This window comes from Lissotriton helveticus, chromosome 6, assembly GCF_964261635.1.
Source record: "Lissotriton helveticus chromosome 6, aLisHel1.1, whole genome shotgun sequence".
Classification (NCBI taxonomy): domain Eukaryota; kingdom Metazoa; phylum Chordata; class Amphibia; order Caudata; family Salamandridae; genus Lissotriton; species Lissotriton helveticus.
Window position 1 is genome coordinate 642,182,384 of NC_136067.1, and position 27,346 is coordinate 642,209,729.

At 46.2% G+C, this 27,346-nt stretch overlaps 1 protein-coding gene across 1 annotated transcript in view; it reads right to left on the bottom strand.

The window, feature by feature from the left end:
- LOC144762818 (vomeronasal type-2 receptor 26-like) overlaps positions 1–27,346 on the bottom strand; it is a 662,664-nt gene that overhangs the window by 477,502 nt on the left and 157,816 nt on the right. The window lies entirely within an intron of this gene.

Consider the following 27,346-nt stretch of genomic DNA (forward strand, 5'->3'; position numbering starts at 1 on the left):
CACGGCAGTGGTGGTATCCGTGTGTGTATGCCAGTGGTGGTGTCTGTGTGTGCATGGCAGTGGTGGTGTGCGTGTGTGCACGGCAGTGGTGGTGTGCGTGTGTGCACGGCAGTGGTGGTGTCCGTGTGTGCACGGCAGTGGTGGTATCCGTGTGTGTATGCCAGTGGTGGTATCCGTGTGTGTATGGCAGTGGTGGTGTCCGTGTGTGCATGGCAGTGGTGGTGTCTGTGTGTGCATGGCAGTGGTGGTGTCCGTGTGTGTATATGGCAGTGGTGGTGTCTGTGTGTGCATGGCAGTGGTGGTGTCCGTGTGTGCATGGCAGTGGTGGTGTCCGTGTGTCCATGGAAGTGGTGGTGTCCGTGTGTGCATGGAAGTGGTGGTGTCCGTGTGTGCATGGCAGTGGCGGTGTCCGTGTGTGCATGGCAGTGGTGGTGTCCGTGTGTGCATGGCAGTGGTGGTGTCCGTGTGTGCATGGCAGTGGTGGTGTCCGTGTGTGCATGGCAGTGGTGGTGTCCGTGTGTGCACGGCAGTGGTGGTGTCCGTGTGCACGGCAGTGGTGGTGTGCGTGTGTGCACGGCAGTGGTGGTGTCTGCAGATCAAGCCTATCATTCAGGTTCAGGGACTTTAATTACTGTTATGGCCCTCAGCAGCAGATTGGCATGCTATTAGATAGCCTGGAATTGTGGGCTTTCCAAAACAATAGGTATTGAAGGGAATACAGAGGGGTTCACTTGTATGTCTTATTTTTCCAGTAAAGTCTTGAAATGTACTGCATATTAGCATATGTGTTAATGACCGACGCTGCAAACCGCACTAGAACATGGCTACTGCATACCCACAATCCATTGCCCGCGTCATAGTTTGCACACGGTAGACAATTCATGCACGTGTTTAACGTGACGCAGGAGCAGAGTCCCGGGATGGCCTGTTTTGCAACACATCGCAGTTTTTCAGACTCATTGCTGAGGCGTTATATACACTATGCGGGGAGTGACGCCGAGTAGGATGTTTGTGTACCGTGAGAGTGGGAGAACCGGCTATAGATTCAGATCCGTTCTGAAGTTATGTGAAAGGACCTGCATCACCGCGATGAGGCTGCCACGCGCCTCGTGAAGAGCGCCGTGCGCCCCTCTGCAGACTCCTCTGCATTCCAGAGAGGCGCGGGACGCGATCCGGTCTGGAATGCAATTCTGTAGACACAAGACCTGGCAGTGTGCACAACGTTATCCTATGGGGAAAAGCTGCGCACGGCCAGGTCTTGTATCCCTTCGGCGTCTCAGACTGCTGAGATGCCGACAATAGTTCTCGGCGAGAACACGCTTTCAGCGCGTTATAGCCGAGCCCTAAAAAGGGGGGGAGGGGGGCAGCGAGGAGAAAAGCAACAATACCTGTAAAGTCAATAAGTGGAATGTCAATCATGGGGACAAAGCGACAACAGGGAGTAAAGCATGTGGGGGGGTGCAAACATCTCCACGATAGGAGTTCCACTGCGACCAAATTCTACTCCATTTCTTGGGTCGACCCCGTGACAAGTAAACAGTTTTCTCCCTAAACATGCACCAGTCCATGTTTTCCTTCCAGGACAATACAGTAGGCGGCCTGTTGGAACCCCACAGTTGTGCAATGTCTCTTTTCGCAATCATATTGCCCAGGGTCGCCCAGGCGGTCTGAGCCGTAATATAGTCAGTGGGCTCCCAGACATTAAGGAGACAACGCCTGGCTTCGGGAGGTAATGCAACATCAGTCACCCTTTCCATTACAGCATGTACACAGGATTTCACACACCACCGGGCATTCCCACAGAATATGGAGAAAGGTGCCAACCATGCCGCATCCACGCTTACACAGATCATCCACAGAATAACCCGAACCAGACTCGGACCAGTGACATACACACGATGGAGGATCTTGAGTTGAACGAATCGAAGGCGGGCTGGTATGGCGACCTCCTTGGGCGAAGACAAGGCGGACTGCCAGTCCTCATCATCCAATTCTAGACCATCTGCGGTCCACGAGGCCCTAAGGCGCACAAGCAGATCAGCCCTATTGTTTATGAGCTTCTTATAAATCAGTGAAATTGTGCTATCGGGTACATGTCCATCAAGGATACGATCCTCGAGGGGAGAGGACTCAGGAAGATCCATACCCACGGTGAAAACTGACAATAGGGCATGCCGGACCTGGGCATATTGGAAATATTCCCTATCCCCCAGGTCGTATTCCGCCTGTAGCACCGCAAAGGGCTTAACGTCCCCTTTGGACCAGAGATCCCCCACCTTGCTGATACCAATCATGTCCCATTTATCAAAACCTTTAGTTCGCCATAAATTACCCAAACATTCAGAGTCATACAGGGGGGTCGCACGGGTAAATCTGTCATTCCATCCAAGAGCCGCAGTCGCATCACGCCACACTCGTACCACAATTTTAGTGGGTCCTGTAAGCGATTTACAGAGCCTCAGGGAATAAAGCGCCCTGTTGAAGTTTCCCCCCGGCAAAAGGTGCTTATCCATTGCAAAGGCCGGGGCCGGACCGGGGGCATAGGTCGCGTGGTTAACCGCACTCAGCTGGGAAGCCCAATAGTAGCGCCTAATGTCAGGGAGAGCGATACCTCCGTCGTACCACGGCAATGTGAGTTTAGACAGAGCAATGCGTACACGCCCATCCCAGACAAGACGCCTTTGTAGACCCTCCACCTCACGGAAGTACCGAAAGGGAACAAAATCAAATGAGTTCTGGAGAGCGTACAGAAATCTGGGAAGCAACATCATTTTAAAAAGGGCCGCACGGCCCAGCGGGGACAACGGCAATTGACGCCAACGAGCGACATCTAACTTCAGCCGTTGAAGAGGAGGTAGCAAGTTCCGTTCATAACGGACGGCGGCATCCAAGGAGATGTAGATCCCCAGGTATTTAAAGCCGGTCTCAGTCACTTGAATTGGACATCTACGAGGCAATGGGGGGATTCCCCCAGCCAAAACGTAGACACCAGATTTAGTCCAATTAATAACGAGACCCGAGTTCTTCCCGAAGGAGGTCAGAACATCGAAAAGCACATTGAGAGATTTCCGAGGGGAGGTAAGGTACAAGAGGATGTCATCCGCGTAAAGCGAGATGCGATCCTCAAAGTTGGGAGTCCACCGAATGCCCTTCATGGAAGGCTCCCAACGGAGCCACTCAGCCAGCGGTTCCAAAGCGAGGGCGAAGAGTAACGGAGACAGCGGGCAACCCTGCCGGGTACCCCGCCCGAGCGCAAAGGCCCCGGAGACCTTACCATTAACCACCACCTGTGCCTCATAAAGAAGCTTAACCCAAGCGATAAACCCCGGACCGAACCCAAACTTCGAGAGGGCAGCCCAAAGGTAGGGCCACTCAATGGTATCGAAAGCCTTCGTAGCGTCAAGGGAAACCAAAATGGCCGACTCAGTGAGAGTCGCAGCCCTCGCGAGAACTCCGTGGAGTCTCCGCAAATTAAGGGCGGTGTTACGATGAGGAATAAAACCGGACTGATCCGGATGGACCAAGTCCCCGATAACCGTAACCAAGCGGGTAGCCAACAGTTTGGCAAGAATTTTGGGTTCGGCGTTAAGCAATGAAATGGGTCTATACGAGGCACAGCGATCACGAGGTTTACCTTCCTTGTGGAGAACCACAATGGTAGCAAGCCGCTGATCAGCAGGCAAGGAACCAGAGTCCAAAGCCTCCAGGAACATCCCCTTTAAATAGGGTGCCACGGTGTCGGGTCGCAGCTTATACAATTAGATGGGTAAGCCATTGGGGCCCATTGATTTACCAGAGCGGAGGGAGCGGATAGCACCCGCGATCTCGTCTACTGTGATGGGCGCGTCCATGAAGTCTCTGTCGTCCTCTGAAAGACAGGGCAACGCAATGTCCCGAAGAAGTAACCGGGAATCCTCCTCGTCTCTAACAGAGACCGAGGCATACACAGTTTGAAAGTGGTCAACAAAACAATCAACGATCCCAACAGGATCAGTAACACGCTCACCATCCAGCCTCTCGATCACAGGGACAACACGATTCTCTCTCTCTTTCTTATCCAGCCACGCAAACAATTTACCAGCCTTGTCCCCCACGTCATACAACCGGCCCTCTTGCTCACTGTACATAACCTTAGCCGCATCAGTAACGAGGGCTTTGTAATCAGCCTGCTTCAAACTGAGGGAATGCGACACCAAACGTGACACCCCAGAACCGAGGTCATTCTCAAGTGTAGTGATATCCGTTTAAATCCGCACAATTTCCTCATGTTTAGCCTTCTTTGCAGCAGCAATAAGTGACAGTGACTGCCCACGGATAACCGTCTTGAAAGCCTCCCACAGCGAAACAGAAGAAGAAACAGACCCCACATTGTCATTGAAGTAATGGTCAATAGCTTTAACAATTTCAGAACGGGTCTTAGGATTACGGAAATACCAAGGATTGATGGGGGCCATCCTACCCACACTGCCGAACCCAGCCCGAAACCGAAGCCACAGAGGAGAATGGTCCGATATGCCCCTGGGAAGATGACGAACCTCAGCAATGAGGGAAGATTGGGCTGAGGGCATCAGAAAATAATCTAGCCTGGAGAGACTACCATGCGCCCCAGAGTGAAAGGTGTACTGAAGCTGTGTGGGATGCAGCAGTCTCCAGCTATCAATGAACCCAAAAGTTTCCAGCAGATCACTTAGCCACATCTGAGATCTGGCCAACTCCCGGGGCGGAAAACGATCAGCAGTACCAGAGACAACGGAGTTAAAGTCCCCACCAAGGATAAGAAACCCCTCGGGCAACCCCAGCACAACCTTACCCACATCAGCATAAGTAGGGGCCTGTAGGCCCGGAGGGACATAGATCGAGAGAATGGAGAGTCTTCCCCTCCCATCTACCCGTGAGGGCAGCATAGCGCCCCCTATCATCAAGTATCACCTCATCGATCTCGAAAGGGAGAGACGACCGGATGAGAATGCCCACCCCCCGGGAGCCAGAAGTGAAACCAGAGTGAGCGACTAAGCGATAACCACGCCTATTCAAGGCCTGACAGACGTTACCAATCAGGTGTGTCTCCTGTAGGAGAACAACATCGGGAGAATGGCGTCTGAGGAACTGCAAGACCACCCCCCGCTTTATTCTGTCTCCCAACCCATTGACATTCCAGGACAACAGTTTCAACTCACCACCCCCCCATCCCCGAGACCGAAGCAGGGCACCCCACACACGAACCCAAATGACACGAGCAGAAAGGATAATCAATATGAAGCCTTGTGACAAAAAAGAAACACACACAGTCCCCCCCACCACCCCCCAACTGAAACCCGTTACAACGCCCCCCACCCTGCACCCCTGCGTAGGACTCAGAAGCCACCCCAACTTGCAGTGTGCCTGTCGCCCCATAGTGAAACTACTCTACACAAAGAACCCAGGAGGAGAAAGAGTCCCCAGTAACCCCCGCCACCCTCAGGCCCAAGCAATAAAATAAAAGCAAAAGAACCAAAGTCCAGACTCAGCCGAGAAAGTAGAGAAGTTCAGACGCCAGGGCCCACGGCATCATTCCTGCTCCGACAAGCCACCTTCAGCACCACCAGGGTGCTCAGTTCGATCATCACTTTTGGGCAAAGAGTCAAGCCAGTCACTGACACTGTCCGGGCGATCAAAGAAAAACGTTCGTTCACCACGCACCACACGAAGTCTGGCCGGAAACAGCATGGCATATTTGAATCCCAGGTCCCGCAACCGTCTCTTAACTCCCTGAAACCCCATCCTCTGCCGCTGTACAAATGGAGTAAAGTCAGGATAGAAGTTCACAGTAGCATTCTCGAACTTCACCGGGCCTTTGTCCCGGGAGGCTTGCAGGATAGCGTCTCTGTCCCTGAAGTGGAAAAATCTGGCAACAATGGATCGCGGGGGAGCCCCAGGCTGTGCCTTCCCTCCCGGAACTCTGTGAGCTCGCTCAACCGCAAAGAATTTGGTGAGCCCGGGTGGAGCAAGATAATTCGAGACCAGATCTTCCACTAGGAGGTCAGTAGCAGAGGGCTCGGGAGTCTCTGGAATGCCAATAATGCGCACGTTATTGCGACGGGATCGATTTTCGTAATCCTCCAGACGACGTGCCATCATGTCACGAGCGGAACGCAGGTTCCCGATCTCCGTAACATCAGTAGTCAGGCTGGATGTCTTCAAATTTAACTCCTTAACCCTCTCATTGGTCTTCGCCAAGTCCGCTCTGATTAGCGTAACATCCACGGCCACCGTGTCTATCTTGGAGGCAAGCGCCTCATATTGCTGTCCCATAGAGGTCTGAAGGCCGGTGATGGCGCCCATGACATCCTGCAATGATAGTTCCGGTACAGCCTTAGGATCGTCAGGCGAACGGCTAGCACTGCTGGGGGACCCCTTTAGTTGAGAATAATGGTCCATAATATTCGTCTGGGATGGGCCCCCACGAAGCGGTGCCTTGGTCTTACGTTTCTCCGGCTCTTGTCTAGCGGCCATACTGGAATAGGGACCCCGGAGGGGTCCGCGCGACCTGGTGAAAATGGCCGAATGCGATGAGGCCAAAAAGCCACGAAACTGGACCAAATGGGCAAATGTCAACAACGTTGAGGACACGGTGGTCAAATGGAATGGCTGGAAATAGTGCCACTAGACCAGGCTGGAGCAGGAGTCAATCTGAGCCGTAGTCCAGTCAATCCACGCCGGGAGTAGGAAGTGAAACCGAAAGTCAGACAGGCCGTCCAGGGGGGAGAAACCCCTCCGGCCGATGTTGTTCAACTACTCCCCAGCCAGCAAGTCAACTGAGCCCCCGGTGTCGCCTCGGGGCGGGCCGAAAAAGGTCCAGACGATGTAAAAATGGACCCAAGCGTCCGATTTCGATTTTTCGAAGAATGGTGAAGTTAGCCAGAGTCTGCCTTCAAAAGCCCATCGGTAAAATCAGGATTCGGAAACGATAGATGCGAAGGGCGGCGCGGGCCTCGGGAGCTCCTCAATCACGCGACCATCTTGGATGCCCGCGAAGCTCCTCCTGACAATACCATTTTTAACAGAATCTAAGAGTTCAAAGAATAAACTTTTACATAGCTTATGTGACAAAAATAAACCAAAATGTTCTGAAAACTTTCTAAACAGATACACTGAATAAAATCATGCAATACACGTGAATGAGTCACTTTGTCACTTCCAGTGGCCGATGGGGTTTATCATGGTTCCTAAAAAGTGGAGTATTCCGTTAAAGCTATTACTTTGAAAGAAACAATAAAAAAAGATGAATAATAATTGGGCTTGTTGCTATAACTTACTCCCCTGGAGCTATATCTGCATTTATTAGACATTCAGAATAGTAAAAAATATTAAGCTACTTCTGTATCACACAAGACAGAGATTAGAAAAGAGGCATGCATTCCAAATCTGACGTTTTAATTAAAGATTTGTATTTTAACACAAAGCACAAAAAAAATGTAATCTCCCCAAAAAAGTCCTAGAGGTACCTAGACCAGAAGAATAGGTAGTGGCTGGGCAGTTTGAATCTACTCATTTCTAGTCAAACCTACTAGTGCAAAATGACCATAGTGCCATACAAAATATAAATATGTAAAGACAAAATAACTAAGAATAAAATACAGATAAATACAAATAATGACATGCCCTAAAATGAAGAACGAAAAAGCAAGGTAAGTCTTATAAAAACAAAATAAATAAAATATAGAAAATAGAACAATAAATACGACCTCCATACAAGAAAGACATATATATAAAACAAAATATTAAACAAATTGACACCGTCAATAAAGTGTTATAAAAGCAAATAAATAAATAAATAACCTATAAAGTAGAACAAAACTTAAATATCCAAACACAGTAAAGCCAAGCTTTTTAGAAACATTGCCATGACACATGTTCTATCAGTTGGACTGGGCTAGCAGCATCTATTGTTCCAGAAAAGCCATAACTGTGCATTCCAAGTCTTCTTCTTCCTTGCTTTACTCCTAATGTCATCAGCCTCTCTTCGTCCTTTTGCAAGCCATGACTGAACTTAGGGAATGGGGTTGAATTTCTTAAATGGTGGACCAACAAGATTTAAAAACATTAAAGAAGATAGTGTTTCAGTCAGCGGTGATGCTCTTGTAGATGTGGATATAAGATTCATTTGAGAAAAGCCCCGCTCATATTTTGCAGTACTGATAGCAATAGTGTGTAAGGCCATCAAAAACTCCTTGAACTGCCTTTTAATTTCTTTTCCTCCAGATTCCTTATACTCTCTGTAAGCACGTTTGGTTTCTCGACTGGCAATGTTGAATCTTTTACACAGAGACTCAATATCACTTTCACCATAGAGAACAGGTGGTTCATCAGGCCAGTACTGTTTGTATAAAACTTTCACTTCGCTAATCAGTGTCTCGTACTCAGCCTTCTTTTTTTTTGTTGTAACTTTTTTTTTATTATAATAAAAAACATAGAAACACAGTCAAGGCAATATAACAGTAGTACATCAATCGGGCGAGTGCTCAAGGAGGACGGAGATACACAGTAGTATGATACGGGAGTTGTTGTACACAGATGAGGGGGCCGGAAGCAGGAAATGCAAAATCAAGAACAAAATGCGCTACACTGCATCAGGAATGTCGGGTCAGGGAGACTGGAGGGGACTAAAGATCTCTGTGAGAGGGGGCGTACATATATCTCCCCGATACGAATTCCATTGATTCAAAATTTTCCCCCATTTTCCGGGTCAGCCTCTCGCCACATATACAGTCTTCTCTCTAAACATGCACCAGTCCATGTTCTCTTTCCAGGCCATCACTGTGGGGGGCCTCTGGGACCCCATAGCTGTGCAATGTCTCTCTTAGCAATCATATTACCAAGGGTCGTCCATCGTAGCTGCGACACATCATAGTCATTTGGCCCCCATACATTCAACAAACATCGTCGGGCCTCTGTCAACATCACAACACCTGTTACTTCATTCATCACCTCATGTATACGGTTCCAGAAAAGCACCATCTCAGGACATTCCCAAATGATGTGGAAAAAGGTACCAAGCAGACCACAACCACGCCTACATAAGCCATCCGTCGAATAGCCCATATGGATACACAGTAGTATGATACGGGAGTTGTTGTACACAGATGAGGGGGCCGGAAGCAGGAAATGCAAAATCAAGAACAAAATACGCTACACTGCATCAGGAATGTCGGGTCAGGGAGACTGGAGGGGACTAGAGATCTCTGTGAGAGGGGGCGTACATATATCTCCCCGATACGAATTCCATTGATTCCAAATTTCCCCCCATTTTCCGGGTCAGCCTCTCGCCACATATACAGTCTTCTCTCTAAACATGCACCAGTCCATGTTCTCTTTCCATGCCATCACTGTGGGGGGCCTCTGGGACCCCATAGCAGTGCAATGTCTCTCTTAGCAATCATATTACCAAGGGTCGTCCATCGTAGCTGCGACACATCATAGTCATTTGGCCCCCATACATTCAACAAACATCGTCGGGCCTCTGGCAACATCACAACACCTGTTACTTCATTCATCACCTCATGTATACGGTTCCAGAAAAGCACCATCTCAGGACATTCCCAAATTATGTGGAAAAAGGTACCAAGCAGACCACAACCACGCCTACATAAGCTATCCGTCGAATAGCCCATATGGATCAGGCAGCGGCCGGTACCATAAATCTGATGAAGGATTTTAAGATGGACCAGGCGGAGACGGGCCGGGATTGCGACCTCCTTGGGAGAAAGAGATCGCAGATTGCCAGTCCTCGTCGTCTAATTCAATACCATCCGCAATCCAGGTCGCCCTGAGGTGCTCAAGCAAGCACGAGCGATCATTGATCCTCTTTTTGTAGATCAAAGAAATAGTACTATCGTGGCCATCTAATATATGATCTTCGAGGAGGGAGGATTCCGGAACGTCGCTACCCACGGGGAAAACCGAATTCAACGCGTGGCGAACTTGAGCATAGCGGAAGAATCCCCTATCACCTAGCTTATATTCTGCCTGTAGTTCTGTGAAAGTCTTTATCCTGCCCTTAACCCAAAGATCACGCACTTTACTGATGCCAATCATATCCCATTTCTCGAATCCTTTCATTCTCCACAGGCAACCCAGTCTCGCAGAAGCATAAAGCGGAGTCGTGCGGGTCAATCGATCCCTCCAGCCCATAGCCGCGGTCGCACTATGCCACACTCGTACGGCTATCCCGGTGGGACCCGAAAGCTGTAAGCGAGAGGATCCAGAATAGAGCGCCCTGTTATAGTCTCCCTCCGGCAACAGCCATCTATCATTTCAAACGCTGGATTCAACGCCGGGCCATACATCCCACCGTTAATTGCAGCGAGCTGGGAAGCCCAATAATACCGCCTGATATCCGGAAGTGCTATACCGCCGTCATACCAGGGAAGCGTTAACTTTGGAAGAGCGATACGCGAATGCCCACCCAATATCAATTGCCTCTGTAAGGATTCTATCTCTCGGAAGCACCTCGACGAAATCACATCAAATGTATTCTGGAGTGCATATAAAAACCTTGGTAAGGACATCATTTTATAAAGAGCCGCTCGCCCTAGTGGAGACAACGGTAATTTACGCCAACTCACTACATCCGATCGTAAACGCTGAAGCGGAGGAAGTAGATTACACTCGTAGCGGACCGCAGGGTCCAATGATATAAAAACTCCCAGATATTTAAAACCAGACTGCGACACCTGGATAGGACATCCACGCGGCAGGAGGGGGACACCACCCGCGAGCACGTATATATGAGACTTGGTCCAGTTAATGACAAGGCCTGAGTTTGTCCGGAACGAGTTAAGCACGTCGAACAACACATTTAGCGATTGTTGAGGCGACGTGAGGTACAGCAAAATATCATCCACATATAGCGATACGCGGTCCTCGAAGTTCGGAGTCCAGCGTATCCCTCTCATCGAGGGCTCCCACCGTAGCCAGGCCGCAAGAGGTTCCAAAGCGAGGGCAAAGAGAAGCGGAGACAGAGGGCAACCCTGCCGCGTGCCTCTCCCAAGAACAAAGGGCCCGGAGACCCGGCCATTTACCACAACCTGTGCCAGTGGTGTCTCATACAGAAGTTTTACCCAACTAATAAATCCAGCGCCAAAACCAAACTTTGCAAGTGCAGCCCAAAGATACGGCCATTCGATTGTATCAAAGGCCATCGTGGCATCCAGGGACTCCAAGATGGCCGGTTCACCCAGTGACGTCGCCATCGCGAGAACACCATGCAAGCGCCGCAAATTCAATGCTGTGTTACGATTTGGGATAAAGCCCGACTGATCCGGATGGATCAGCTCACTGACTACTTTTATCAGGCGGTTTGCGAGCAGCTTGGCAAGAATCTTAGGCTCGCCATTCAGGAGTGAGATAGGCCTGTAGGACGCACAGCGGTCCCGTGGCTTCCCCTCCTTATGGATCACCACAATGGTCGCAAGACGCTGATCACGAGGAAGGGAGCCAGTTTCCTGCGCCGCCAAAAACATATCTCGGAGATATGGCGCTAGCGTGTCAGGGCGCAGCTTATACAGTTCGATGGGAAGACCATTAGGGCCCAGAGCCTTTCCGGAACGAATAGAGCGCACTGCGAGAGCTACCTCGTCAATTGAGGGTGCAGCATCCAACCAGTCCCTGTCGGACTCAGACAAACAAGGCAACGCGATATCCCTTAGCAACAAATGAGAATCCTCCTCGGGCCTGTCAGATACCGGAGAATAAACTTCTCGGAAATAATCAGCAAAGCATTCAACAATGTCAACCGGGTCAGTCACTCGCATGCCATCAGATCTCTCAATCACTGGAATCACACGACTTGCCCTCTCCTTTCTATCCAGCCAAGCAATCAATTTCCCTGCCTTATCGCCCACATCATACAGTCGTCCCTGCTGTTCCCTACTCATCATCTTAGCTGCGTCGGTAACCAAATTCTTATATTCAAGTTGCTTGAGACTGAGGACGTGAAGCGTGTCTCGGGTAACATTCCGCTCCAAGGCACTCTCCAACTCAGTAATTTCAGTCTCAAGACGGACAACTGCCTCATTTCTACTTTTTTTAGCACACCCAATTAACGACAATGCTTGTCCCCGGATGACCATCTTAAACACTTCCCATAGTGAGACAGGCGAAGACACAGACCCCACGTTTTCAGCGAGGTACAGATCCAATGACTTAATCAGTTCAGTACGGGTTTTGGGGTTGCGAAGATACCATGGATTCATTGGGGCCACCCTCCCTTCAGCGCCTATATTCATATTTAACTGAAACCATAGAGGGGAGTGGTCCGATATACCTCGAGCTAGATGTCTAATCTCCCCAATTGACGAAGACTGAGCCGGCGGTATCAGGATATAATCCAATCTAGAAAGACTACCATGAGCGCCTGAGTGGAAAGTGTACTGCGCCTGTTCTGGATGCATCAACCTCCAACAATCCACGAGCCCCAACACTTCGAAAAATTCACCCAACCAAGATTGTGCACTCGTGAGGTCCCTGGGGGGATAACGATCCTCCCTCCCGGAGACAACTGAATTAAAGTCACCACCCAGTATCAGGACACCATCTTGGAGACCCAAAACAACTCGTCCCAAGTCTGCGAATGTAGTGGTTTGTAAGCCAGGTGGGACGTACACCGATATCAGTGAGATAGTTTTCCCCTCCCACCTGCCTGTGAGTGCAACATATCGCCCCCTAGCGTCCAGAACTATGTCATCGATTTCCAGGGGAAGAGAAGTCCTGACCAAGATACCCACCCCTCTAGAACTAGAGGTGAACCCAGAATGAGCAGCGAGATGATATCCCCGCCTTTTCAGAGCGTAGCAAGCATTTCCAATCAAATGAGTCTCTTGTAGCAGCACGACATCAGGGGAAAGGCGTCGCAACATCTGCAAGACCACCCCCCTCTTTATCCGGTCTCCCAACCCATTCACATTCCAGCACAGTAGTTTCAACCCCCTACCCCCCATCCGAACCCGCGGTGATCTCCCACCTTATAACGAGCACCACACCAAAGTCCAAAGTCGTAACAGTTCGTTGCCTTGGAAAAAAAGGAAAATGAAACACCCCCAACATACTTCCCTCCCTCCCCCCAACAATACCCCAGCGCAACTCCCCCCACCCTGCACCCCTGCATAGACACAAAAGCCACCCCAACTTGCAGTGTGCCTGTCGCCCTAGCAAAAAACTAATCTACACAAAGAAACCCAGAGGAGGAAAGGGTCCCTCTTTCCCCGCCGCCTCCGGGGATGCACTTAAAAGCAGAAGATCACAGAAGTCAGTAAGCCACAGTTGTCTATTGTGTTCATTGTTCGGGACTCGGGCGCCATTGTTCATTCTTGTTCCAATAGTCCCCCTTCAGCACCACCTGTTTGTTCCCTGCGATCGAGAAGGGTAGGCAACGTATCTAGCCAGTCACTCACTCCCTCCGATCAAAAAAGAGTGTCCGATCCTCATATTCCACACGCAGCCGGGCCGGGAACAGCATCGCATACTTCAAGTCCATATCCCTGAGACGCCTTTTCACCCCCTGAAATCCCATTCTTTGCTTCTGGACGGACTGGGAAAAATCCGGATAAAAGTTCACCGTGGTGTTTTCGAACTGCGTAGGACCACCCGTCCGTGCAGCCTGCAAAATGGCGTCCCGGTATCCGAAGTTAAAAATTCTGGCGATGATCCTCCGCGGGGGGAAACCTGGCTTCGCTTGTCCTCCCGGCACTCTGTGTGCGCGTTCCACCGCAAAGAATTTACTCAGTCCCTTGGGTGTGAGATGGTTGAGGATGAGGTCTTCGACACGAAGATCAGTGGACAGTGATCCTGAGTCCTCCGGGACCCCAATAATACGCACGTTATTGTGCCTTGCACGGCCCTCAAAATCCTCCAGACGACGAGCAAAGAAATCGTTGGCGGATCTCAAATTGCGTACTTCCGTTTGCAAGTCAGACATGTCCGTCGTGATGCTGGAGTTCTTCAAATCTAGAGATTTGACCTTCTTATTTGTCTTCGCCAAATCCTTTCTGATAAGATTAACATCGATGGCCACTGTGTCTAGCTTCAGGGCCAGGGCCTCGTACTGCTGGCCGATAGATGTCTTGATGCCAGCAATGGCGCCCATGACGTCTTGTAACGTTGGATCCGCCGACATAGTAGGGTCACCAGTCGCCTCTTCCCAGACCTTCGGTGTGCCACCGGGGGATCCTTTAGGATGAGTGTAACGGTCCATAACATTCGTCTGGGTTGCACCTCCTCGGTAGGTGGTCTTGACTTTCCGTTTATCACCCTCAGGCTTGCCTGTCATGGCGGGCTGGGTGCCCCGGAGGGGCGCTTGAGATCTGGTCCAAATGGCTCCTCAAAGTTCACCCACGGGATCACCAAAGGCAGATAAAAGCCAATATAATTCCACAGCCAAGCACTTGCTGGCCCCAGGCCCAGGTGAGGAGCACGGGAGCCAGCTGCGCCCAGTGTCTGTCTCGGTGAGGAGGAACGCCAGGCAGCAAAAACGAAACCGAAAGTTAATTCGGGCCGTGATCTGGACCCCTTTATCCGATGTTGTTGAATTACTGCCCGGGTACAGCCGCGACTCAAGGCCCAGGTAGCTCCACGGGGTAGGCCACAAAAGTGCAGGATGGCGTAGCTCAGGAACCCGAAGTCCAAATCGATTCCTGAAAGCAGCTAGTACATCAGCTGGGCTGCGTCTTCAATAACCCATATTCGGAATCAGGATATTATTCAGGATAGATGCGGGAGGCGGCGAGGGTCTCGGGAGCCCTGTGCTCACGTGGCCATCTCGGATGCGCGTGAAGCTCCTCCGTACTCAGCCTTTTTGTCAGTAGAATTAGTACCTCCTGTAGACAACAAACTATGTGTTAGATTCTCAAGGCTACAAAAAACTGTCCCTGTTCAATGATTTTATCCGTGGTCTTTCCTTTGTGCAGCATCACACCTTGGAATATATTTTCTTCTATGCCCTTTTTACACTGTGAGAAGTGGTTCCCCTGCCTGTCTACCATTGCCTCAAACACTGCTATTTGCCGACAAGTAACTCGATGAGCATCATTGATTGTAGAGTCAGGTTTCTGTAACTCAAGTGATAACTCGGATAACTCCTGAAGAGCATCATACATGAGGCCAAGATTAGCAACAAACTGTATGGATGATATCCGCCTTCCTAGGCCTGTGTACATATTTCGTGTTGAACTGTCACAGGAACCATCAACAGATGCACTAGTAAGGTGCTTGTAGAGCGCAGAATATGCATTCCAAATAGCTTCCACTGTTCTGAAGCTTGATGGAACCCAACGAGTATCTAACACTTGACCTATTCTGCAAAACTGAATGTCAAGAGCTTCTGCACATTCTTTTAGCTCCGAATGGTTTTTAACAGATGTGGCACATAAAGAATAAAGCTTATCAAGTAAGTTTTTGAAATGATCTGTAGGGCCAATATCTTTCATGACATCATGAATGGCAAGTTCCAGGCGATGTGCTGAGCAGTGCCAGGCTACAATATTGGGAGAGATTTTTTTCTTGCAACCTCTTCACAACACCACTGTGGCAGCCAAACATCACTGAAGCGCCATCACAGGCAACTGAAACCAGGCATTTGGAGAGAAAGTCCTCACTTATGTTAACTGGAGCTTTTTTTAGTGCAGATAGTAAACTGTTTACTATGCCGTCAGCTGACAAATCACTCAGCTCCATGAGCTCAACAAAAATATTAGCTGGGGAGTCCATAACAGGTAGCTGCATTTGCATGTACACAATTAAAGAACTTTCCCTATTTAACTCAGTGCCTTCATCTGGTAAAAGACTTCCTTTCGGGGAAAGTTCAATAGTTTTGGCAAATATCTTCCTCCTCATTTCTGAGGCTACGTGGCGTTGTATGTTTGAGCAAGCTACATTGGAGTGCAGAATTCGCCCCATATCCAGTCCATTCAACTGGTGGCAGTCTATCTCCGTTTCAAAACCATACGCTGGCCTGTTCCGCTTTGCTTCCTTATAAGCTACACAGAATATTCTGCCTGTTGTTGACATTTGTACAGATAGCGCTTTAGCAGTTACTTGGAATAAAGGTTCTTCTTTAGCCTTTTCTAAGATTTTTAAAGTTGTAATATGAGCCTTGCTTTGTGCATGTTCTCCAATCTTTTTCCTCAACGATTTTTGCTGCTGTTCTATTTTGATTCCATATGCATTCACAATAGACTCAGTCCATTCTTTGGACAATTTCATTGCCCTTGATTTCTCAGCACCAAGATCACGGACTTGGCAACACACAGAACAGCCAAGGTTATGGCCTTTCGCAATTAACCACGGATGCTTACATTGGAAATATATTTTTGGGTCATGTTTCCAACCATTATGAAGAATGCCTTTCCTAAAAACTCTATCTGAATGTGGTTTTAGTGCTAATATGGCAAACTGTTTGCTAGTGCTTGGTGTTTCCTCTGTCTCTGTAGCAATCTCCACAGCATGATGCTGCTCATCTCTAGGAGGATTATCTTCTTTCTTTCCTTCTGTAGGGGTGATAACGCCAGTGCTAGAAGTGGTGTTGCCCTCATCTAGTGCCTTCTCTCGCACTTCATCATCTTCCTTGTTCCCTTCATTCATTGGAAGTACATCGTCTTTTCTAGGAAGTTTGCTAGCAGTCTCTTCATCATCTTTGGGCTTAAATTTTGTGAAGTAGCTTGAAATCTTCTTCTGTCCAGTGTGTGACATTCTAGGGAAGCAAAGTGAAAGAAAACACAGTAGACATGTACGAATTGTGATGACTTAAAAAGCGCCTGTATGACACAAAAGACACTGCATCACAGAACCCCAAGATACCTTGCGGAGAAATTAGTACTATCGGGTGGTAACAGAACCACCAGGAGTTTTTATAACCTGCTACTGAAACCACAATAATTTTCCAAGAAGAAAACGTATAACCGCACCGTCTCAGGAATGGCCCCTAGGATTTGGAATGCTTTGGCCCCAAAAACAAGACAGAACCATAACACAGCACTCTTCAAAAAAAAGGTGAAATCAGTTCTCTTGGCCAAATTCACTTGGATGCAGTCATGTAAATATTTGTTATGCTGTAATAGTCAACACTGTCGGACTAAAATTTCTATTAGTATTTTGCATGTATTTATCTATTTCCTATATTTCCTGTAAAGCGCTCTGATACCCGCAAGGGTCATGTTCGCGCTATATAAAACCTTAATAATAAATACATACATAAATAATATTTATTTGCAGTTTGCACCAGACATTTCTGCAGCAGCTGCACCTCTATTACCATCCATGACTGATTACAAGTACAACCCAAATGGATCCTACTTTGCCTACCCAAATTCAGCCATTTTCCAAATCATACCCCTGCCTGCCCTGCAGCGCTCACTGGAAAGACACACAAAGTCTTTAAAGTTTGCCTCACTTTTAAGCTTTGGCTTTTGGTATTACTACAGCAGGGTGAGGTGGTAGTGTGCAGTGTAGTTACATACACAAAGTATTACTTAATCAACACTTGGGCAACCAAAAGCAGCTCGGGCAAGTTTTGTTAGACCAGCCCCCATACGGTGCATAGAAAGCGAGTGCAGCAAGCCTAACGACTGCTAGAGGTGTTTGGGAGGTGGGAGGGGGGGCGGTAATTCAACTCGTGCAATGTAGTATACCTCCTGACATGTCCATGTGGCCTCCGCTACATCGGCATGACCACACGTAAAGTACGCACACGAGTGGTGGAACACAGAAGCACCATCAGGTGTAAAAAGAATATCAGCAAGTTGACTGACCACTTCCTCATATTCAACCAAACTCCCAATGATCTGACGTGGACTGTGATTGAACAATTCAGCAGCGAGAGGAATGACAATGACAAGTTCCTTCTTAGCAAGGAACAACGCTGAATTTACCGCCTTTCTTTACATCAATATGGACTCAATGATGCCATACCATGGAACTCCCTAAATTCATAGTGCCCGGGCCCCAAGAACGTGGACCCAATGATGCCACACTTAGTAACTCCCCCAATTCATGATTGCCCACACCCCCGGGCCTTTACAATATGATTATTGCACAAGCGTCCTGGTGACCCAATGATGCCATACTATGAAACTCCTCATGATCGCCTGCACACTCTGTGCAACCTACGGGGCTTTATAAAGTGATTATTACGCAAGCGTTTTGGTGACATACCCCCATGTCCCTGCGGCTTGCACATGTGGTCTTATTCTCCCGGTCTTATCCCCCTGGTCACCCTCAATACAGATATCCCCAGCACGATAAAACTGCCGCGCATGCGCATTACGCGACCTCTAGAACCACCTCACGCGCGCAGTAAACAGCGGTCTCTGCGCACGCGCCAGGTTGTCTCCACACAGCACATGCGCACCGCAGCCAGCACCGGAACGAGAGTCCCTCACCATCTCTCTGCTCCTCCAGGTGCCGGCACTTACGAACAGTATTTAAATCACGCCACGAACCTCACTCTGGTCCCGGAGACTGATGGCGGCGCTACAGGTACCAGGGAGGCATTGACCAACATCCTTGTGAGTATGCTGAACATCACGCAGCCACCGGGTAAGCGTTTCTCTCCTTACAGGTCTCTAACTCTCAGTGGTCCACATTTTTCAGGGTCATTCCCTCCGCCGACCCACTCCAGGAGGCACAGCAGGCTATTCGCCAGAGTGAGAACCCTTTCACTTACGCTCATGCCACCGCCGTGTGTGTTGCTCGCTCTCTAGCCTCACCACGTCATGTTCTCCCGATAAATTCACTAACAGCACCACCCATGCCGTTACACCTTCGCCGTGCTATAGTCCTTCCTCCCCACGAAGCACTTATTAATGGGCAACAATGTATTGTGACCTTAGACACATGCTAATTGACTCTTCTGTATGTCCCGTTTTGTTTTACATGTTTTTGTCTTATATGTTACATGTAAAGGTATGTTTCGTACCACGAACAATAATATATTTATTAGACCGGAGTGGAAGGTGTCAAAGGGAAACAGGACAGATGGGGAGTACTAGTAAAGAAGTTAAAATACTCTCCTGGAATGTAAACGGTATGAGGACGAAAAGCAGGAGGAATAAAATCCTTGAGTACCTCAGAACATCAGAAAGTGAAATAATAATATTACAAGAGACTCACCTACTGAAAGAAGAATGGGCTCAAATAACAAATACCCTAAGATGGATAGATACATATGTGTGCACCACACAAGAATGCAATATTAAAGGGATAGTGATAATTATTAAGAAATCACTCAAGGGTACCCTGGAATCAGTAGAAGTAGACTGTAAGGGAAGATGGGCAATAGCCAGATTAAAGATAGGAAATAACCCATTCACAATAGCAGGTTATTATGGCCCTAACTTAGATGACGCAGACCCTCTACGGAAACTTTACTCTCATTTACTACTAGCCACCTCCCCAATAATTTTGGGAGGCGACTTTAACTTAATAATGGACCCAGTATTGACAGGTCCCCACCAGGAAGACAGGCGAACTTACCAAAAATGAGGGAGTGGATTAGTATCTATAAAAGAGACTTAGAGCTGGTAGACATCTGGAGAGACAAAGGAGAAAAGAATCAACCCTTTACGCTACATAACAAAAAACTGGGGCACAGGTCGAGAATCGACTACTTCCTTATTGACCGAGACCTCTCAGGAAGGGTTAAAAACCTAGCACATCTCCCAGCTCATTTATCAGACCACTCGGCTGTTAAACTAACTCTTCAGGTAAAGTCAACAGAAACTCAAAGAAGATTTACGGTGGAGAACTAGGATTAGAAAGACAACACCAAAAAGAAAAACTTGAAGACATCCTGGAAGAGAGAGTGCGCACAAAGTGGGAATCAAGTAAATTAGCAAACCATGAATATGGCGAGGGTTGTGGAAAATGGCTTTCATGGAAACTAAAAACAGATAAGGCTAGAAACAAAGTAAAGAGTATATATCAGGAAGGTCAGGTAAACCAAGGTACTGACGAAAATACAATTAGACAAGAGTTCATGAGATTTTTTGCTGAGCTGTATACAGAAGACACAAACCCACAAGAAAGCCAAATGGACGCATACCTAGAAGATGCCCCATCCTTAGCATTAACGGAGGAAGAGAAGGAAGAACTAAATGAAGAGATCTTAATAACTGAAGTAGAGGAGGTAATCAGAAGTTTAAAAAAAGGAAAGGCAGCAGGCCCGGATGCACTACCAAACGAGATATATATGACTCTAAGAGACATCCTGCTACCACACATTACGGAGTTGGCAAACTTGATTCTTAAGCAACAAAACAAAATACCCGACTCCTGGAACGACGCAAAATCACCATCATTTTAAAACCCGGTAAGGACCCTACTAGGTGCGAGTCATACCGTCCTATATCACTGCTCAATTCAGACTATAAAATCTTCACAAAAATCATGGCAACCCGACTAGGAAGAGTAATGGCCAAACTTATGAACCCGGACCAAAAAGGATTTGTCAAGGGGAGACAATTGCATGAGGTCACACACGAACTTCTGAGCTCCATTGATATAGCCACGCAAAAGAAAGTCCCCCTTACCATACTTACTGTCGATGCCGCTAAGGCATTCGACAGAGTAAACTGGGCCTTTCTAGAAAAAACCATGGCTAAAAACAACATAGGTCAACCCTTCATGCACGTCGTGAAACAAATCTACAACACACCAAGATCCAAAATCCTAGTTAATGGCAATCTTACGGACGATGTGAATATAGGAAGAGGAACTAGGCAGGTATTCCCTCTCTCGCCTCTGCTCTTCAACCTATATATTGAGCCGCTAGCGAATAAATTAAGAAGGGCTAAAGAAGTTACACCGTTCAAGTACCAAATGTGGGGAAAAAAGATCGCACTATACGCAGACGACCTGATGATTTTTACTAGTAATTATGTCAACTCTAAGTCAGCTATTGAAGAGATCATAAGTGCGTTTGGGAAGGTCTCAGGTTACTTGGTAAATCATACAAAAACCGAAAGTATGACCTGGAATACTCATTTCAAAATTTCGAACATCAAGAAGAAAATAAAATACTTAGGTATTTTAGTGAATCATGACTTAGAGAAGATTCCGCAACGTAATCTCAACAAGGTGGCAGGAGAGGTGAGAAAGCTGCTTAAAGTGTGGTCCAGTTTACCATTAAGCCTTATAGGAAGATCGAACATCGGTAAAATGTCAATCCTGCCCAAGTACACATATCTCTTCAACACCATTCCTCTGGAATTTGGTAAGTCCCTTTTAAAAAAACTACAGGGAGATATCACCAGCTTTATATGGGCCTCGAAGGGAACGAGGATTTCTTGGAAGAAACTTAGGAGGAGAAAGCAAGACGGAGGACTAGCAAGCCCAGATCTGGTGGAGTACCACAAGGCGTTTCAGTTCAAAAACATTCGGACACTGCTAAAAAGTCACCAATATTACCCAAAATACCTACAAGCAATGACAGACTCAGTAGATCACTTTCTTTTTAAATTCGGTCATCCTAAATATTTCAAAAAAATAAAATTGAAGACCTTAAGGGAGGCAGCAAAGTTGTGGGTACAAATCAGAGCAATTCTAAACATCCAATACTATAGCATAATGGCCCCAATATGGGAATCACCAGGAACCCCAGAATGCCTAAAAGACTCAATGGCAACCCCCTTGAAACTAGCCAACATCAACTATTGGGGTCAATTATTAAAAGGATCAACTCTGATTACATGGGAAGAACTTCGAATAATGACTAACGAATCAGTCTCCAAATTTAAATACTACCAAATCTCAAGTTGGGCAAAAACTATCCCCACAAATGATCAAGAGAACGAAAAATTGGAAAAGGAAATGGTAAAGAACTCACCCATAACCAAAGAGGTGGCAAAGTGGTACTGGGCTTTTGTAACTTCAGGTGATGGAGACATAAAAATCGAAGATCAAATTTGGGGGAGAGACATACACATAACTGACTTGGACAGAATCTGGGAAAAATCTGTGGGAAAATGTTGGTTAACTCTAAAGTCTGCGGCTTTGAAAAGAAACCATCTATACACAATACACCGAGCATACTGGACACCGAAAAAGCTGTCCACATTTAAAAACGCTGGGGTAAAAAAATGCCCGAAGTGTGGGGAAGAAAGGGCAGACGACGTCCAAATGTTCAGAAACTGCCCCCAACTGGAAGAATATTGGAACGAAGTTGGTAAGACCATGAGCATGATCATGAATAAACAGCTAACTGTAAGTACAACCCTTACTCTTTTTGGGATTGAAGATACAATAGATGGAGGGGGATTAACCAAATGTCAGGAAAACCTACTCTTTGTGTTAATTGTACTTGCAAGGAGGGAGATTTGTATCAACTGGGTTGGCCCCACCCCTCCAACACATGGAGACTGGATGAACTCTGCCTTAAGGATTAACAAACTAGATAGGAAGGGAAACACCTGTAAGAAATTTAAATTTTGGGAAATTTTGGAAGATCACCTGAACTCAAATACAGGGTTGGCACACACGGTCCCATGATTAATGCAAAACAACTTCTGGTAGACGAGTATGATACTTGTCGAGTAGCCAAGGCGGCTAGCTCCTCCCCGCTTTCCCAGACCAGAACTGTCACTATGTAATGGCTTAAGGGTACTCCTCTAAATTCATCGGGCAGATGACAAACTCCCCAGACAAGAGAGACCAAGGGGCAGTTCCGCCAAGGAAACCAAGAAACCAGAGGCAGAAACCTGAAACTCCAAACACATAGAGGTTCGCAATATGAGGACAAAAAAAAAGGTATGCTTGATGAGGGAATCCCCTTACACTAAGAGCACCTTAGCGAGTGCGACACATAGTCGATTAACACTCACTTAATTGTATATATAGTTTTAATATTGCACTCACTTTATACGGTCCTGAGGAAAGCCAGCATACAAAAGGCACTGGCTGAAACATGTCGACCTACACCGGATGCAGGCGGTCTTAACTTCACCACCACAGCATCCCACTGCCTTGTTTTTAACTGCTCACGGAGACCCAGTCATTAAAATGTAATTTACCCTCGGGTACTGGGATCACCCTGAAGCCGTTTTAATCTTCACCGCCTTATTTACCACACTGCACTCTCAGCAACATACCAGCTCCGCTGTAATCAGGCGTCGTTGGAGAACCGGGACACGCTAGGTGTCACTGGGTGGGCCCAATGATGAAGCATGCCACCAACTAGGTTCGTGGGTGAGGGCTTCATGAACACCTACTAGGTGCCTGCTGACAAAATACAGTCCAGAGTCCTACTTAGGTCACCCTTGGCTAGTCCTTGTAGATACCACACATCACTAAAGAAGTCATACTATTGTGAAAAATCCAAACATCACACTAAGGACAAACATAGCAAATGAGCCTTACATACTGGCGGAGGTGGTGAGTGAGGGTGTGGTTAGGTATGTTGCAGTGGAGCATTTTTAACACCACTGCTTGTTGAGTGGTGTTGGAGATATGAACCAAATCTTTCCACAATCCTAAACTCACCAAACCAAAGTGCCTCAACTTCCTACCAATTACAAATTACAGCAAATAGAAGACCGCTGAATTGTCATGGAAGGAAAGGTGTCGTAACTTGAACATCGTGTGAGAGACAGTCAAGATATCTCTACAAAAATTCCTCTACTTGAGCAAGAAATCCACAAGCTTAAACTCCACACTGAAGACCTTGAAAATCGAAATCGGAGGAACAACCTTCACTTTTATGGTCTTCCGGAAAATATTGAAGGTCCAGGTATGCTGTCCTTCCTAAAGAAGTTTCTCCCGGATCTCTTAGACCTTCAATCCCCCTCACCTCTCAATATACAGCGTGCTCATCGTTTGGGTCGTCTTCACCCTAATTCGAATAAGCTACGTGGTATTATAATGCTTTTCTTGTAATTTACTGAACGTATGCAGGTTCTGAAGGCTGTTAAACTTAAACAACGTCTCATTTGGTCGGGACATAACATCTTCATTTCACAGGATGTCTCCAATGCAACGAATGCTCGTCGTAAAGAATTTCTGGCTCTTCGTCCCCAGATGAGACATTTGAATATTCAATATGGCATTCTCCATCCTTGTCTTTGCAAAATTACTCATGAAGGAAGTTCACGTTCTTTTGACAATCCTGAAAAGCTGAAACTATTTCTAAACAGCATTTCTTCTCTTAACATGGACACTAAAGCTTAATGTTTTTCTTCGTTAATTGATTGATATTGCTCTTCGAAATGTATATTTATCTTGTTTCTCTATTACTCATTTTTTTTCTCTATCTCTTTATTGCTCTATTATTTTTCCTTTTATTCTTTTGGACACTAATGCTTAATGTTTTCTCAGATAAATAGTTGATACTGCCTTTCTAAATATTTATCTATCTTATCTCTCTATAACTTGTTTTTCTTTCCTATTTTTCTATTGCTCTTTTACCTTTTATTCTTTGAGGTCTTATTTTACTATTTCTTCGTTCTGTTCTTTCTCTCATTTTTCTTCTATTACTTGTTATTTCTTTCCTTTTTGAGAGGCTTTTCAGTACATATTTCTTCTTACCACCGTCCTCGCTCTTTCGGCGTAACCGTGCTCCTCTCATACCTGTTGCACATCTCTTTTCAGATCTGGACTCTTGTCCTTGATCTGTTTACTTATTCAGTTTTTCTATATTTTCCTCCTTCTCCTCTCTTTCTTTTCCCCTCTCTTTTTGTATCTTGGTTATTGTTCGCTACGGGGTTTTCTTATTATTATCTTCCTATCTTTATGAGTGGTTTTCTCTTTTTGAGTGTGTTCTTGTTATCATATTGTAAATGTTGTTTCTTTTTCTTTTACATTGGTCTTGCAGCTTATTGTTCCCGTTTCCTTATGTTCCTCCCTTCTCATCAAAGTGTTTAACGTTGTCTCATGGAATGTGCGTGGTTTAGGTCATCCTGTCAAACGTCAGAAGGTATTGTCTCACCTATCCAAACTTAATACCCATGTTGCCTTTTTACAAGAAACTCACTGTAATGATGCGGAATCTCTTAAACTCAAATGCCAATGGGTTAATCAAACTGTGTTTTCCCCTGCTCTTGACCATCATGGTAGTGTTGCTATTTTATTTCATAAATCTAGTAATGCACAAATTGTATCAACAGAATGTGATACCAATGAACGATGGGTTATGGCTGATGCTATAATTAATACAACTCAAGTCACTTTCTTTAATATTTATGGTCCTGTCAAACACGATCCCCAATTTTGGAACTGCATTCAATTGAAGCTCTCTTTCCTCTCTGGTCCCAATATAATTGTTGTGGTGATTTCAATAATTGGCTGGATCCCTTCTCTGATAGAAAATCTAACTGTAAATTCAAAAATTCAAGCCTGACAAAACTCATAAAGCATTTCAATCTGCCATCACCTCTCGTCCTTTTTTTGATATATGGAAAACATGTAATCCTGACATTTCCAAATTTACCATATTTTCTCCTGTACATCATACTATGTCCCGTATTGATTATATTCTAGTCTCTAAACCATTACTCCCATGTCACTATGCCTCAGAAATTGGTTCTATTTTTTTATCTCTGATCACGCCCCCATTTATGCCTCTTTTGATCTATCACTTAGCACTTGCAAACAAGGCCGTTGGCGTTTTAATAATCACCTACTCTCAGACCCAAACTTTGTCTCGGAAGCAACCTCTTTTATTAATGATTTTTTTCACTTTAACAAACCTTCATACACTTCAGTTCATAATAATTGGGATGCCTTTAAAGCCTCATTTAGAACCTTTCCCATTGCTTATTCTGCAAAGGAAAAAAAATCACTTAAAACTTAATATCAGGAAACTCTTCTAAAAATTAGATCCCTAGAACACAGTTACTATTCCTCTAAATCCTCTTCTGCTTTGCAAGAATGTATTAAAGCTAAAAGTGCATTAAATAAAACTGCCACTGTTGATGCTTGCAATATTCTTCTTAAGATTAAATCTAAATTTCATGGTGGCCAAAATAAAGCAGGGAAAATGTTAACAAACTATTTAAAAATGAAATCAGAACATAAAAAGATTGGTCCTATACATTCAGAAACAACCAACAAACTTCTTTCCTCCGACTCTGACATTATTGATACCTTCCAATCTTATTATCAACTTCTATAGACAGAGGATACACATCCTTCTGAAAAAGATCTTGAACATTTTTTTCAAGATATCCCTAAACCTCATTCCCCTCCTGACACATTTTTAGCCCTTGAGAATGATCGTTCCCTTCAAGATAAAGCCAATGCTCTTAAATCTTTAAAAAAGGCCAAAGCACCAGGACCAGATGGTTTCTCAATCGAGCTATTCTTAGCTTTTTCCTCAATTTTGGCACCAATATTATTGAACCTTTTCAACTCATTCCTCTCAAATTGTAAAGCTTGTGGCTCTTTTTTAGAAGCCCTTATTATTGTCATAGCCAAACCTGCCAAGGGCTCTTCCTTCTGTAAAAATGTTTGACCTATTTCCCTCATTAATTATGATTGTAAAATCTTTGGAAAAATCTTAGCTTCACGCTTAGAAAACATTATCCCACTTCTTATCAAACCAGATCAATCTAGCTTTGTTAAGGGCTGACTTGCCTCTGACAATGCTAGAATGTTCTCAAATATTTTAGCCCTTGGAAAGAAGTACTCCTCTCCTTTAGCTGCCTTTTCACTTGATCCTGAAAAAGCTTTTGACCGAATATATTGGCAATTTATGCTCTTAACTCTTCAATGGTTTGGCTTTGGTCAAACGTTTTTTTTTTTTAATTAAATTACTATATACTGTCCTGAACCTATGAAATACACACGGAACAGTATCTGGATACACGATAAATTGGTCCAAATCAGTTCTATACGTCCTGAAAGGTCCGGATCCGTCACCCCCGCCGATTGCCCGATTGTGGTAACTAGAGATTCTTTTAAATATTTAGGTATACATATTACTGGTAATGCGACAGACTTCTTTGATAAAAACCTGACACCCCCTTTGGAGCGATTGAAACGAGATGTTAAACATTGGGCGTCATTACCCCTAACTCTGTTGGGAAGAGCAGCGCTATACATAATTATGGCCCTACCGCGGTTCCTCTATGCTCTAGATAACGCGCCGTACCCGATACCGCCACGATACTTTAAGCAAGTCGCGGCTCAGGTTTCGGCCCTCATGTGGGGCAATCTACCGGCACGTATAGCCCAAATTAAATTAAATAAGATCTGGTATGATGGTGGAATTGCATTGCCGATCCTACAACTATACTACTGGGCGACGTAACTCAAGACCATCAACAGCTGGCTGCATGCGCCCCAGGACGATCCAGCCTACAGAGCCGATAGGGGGCAATTAGGTACG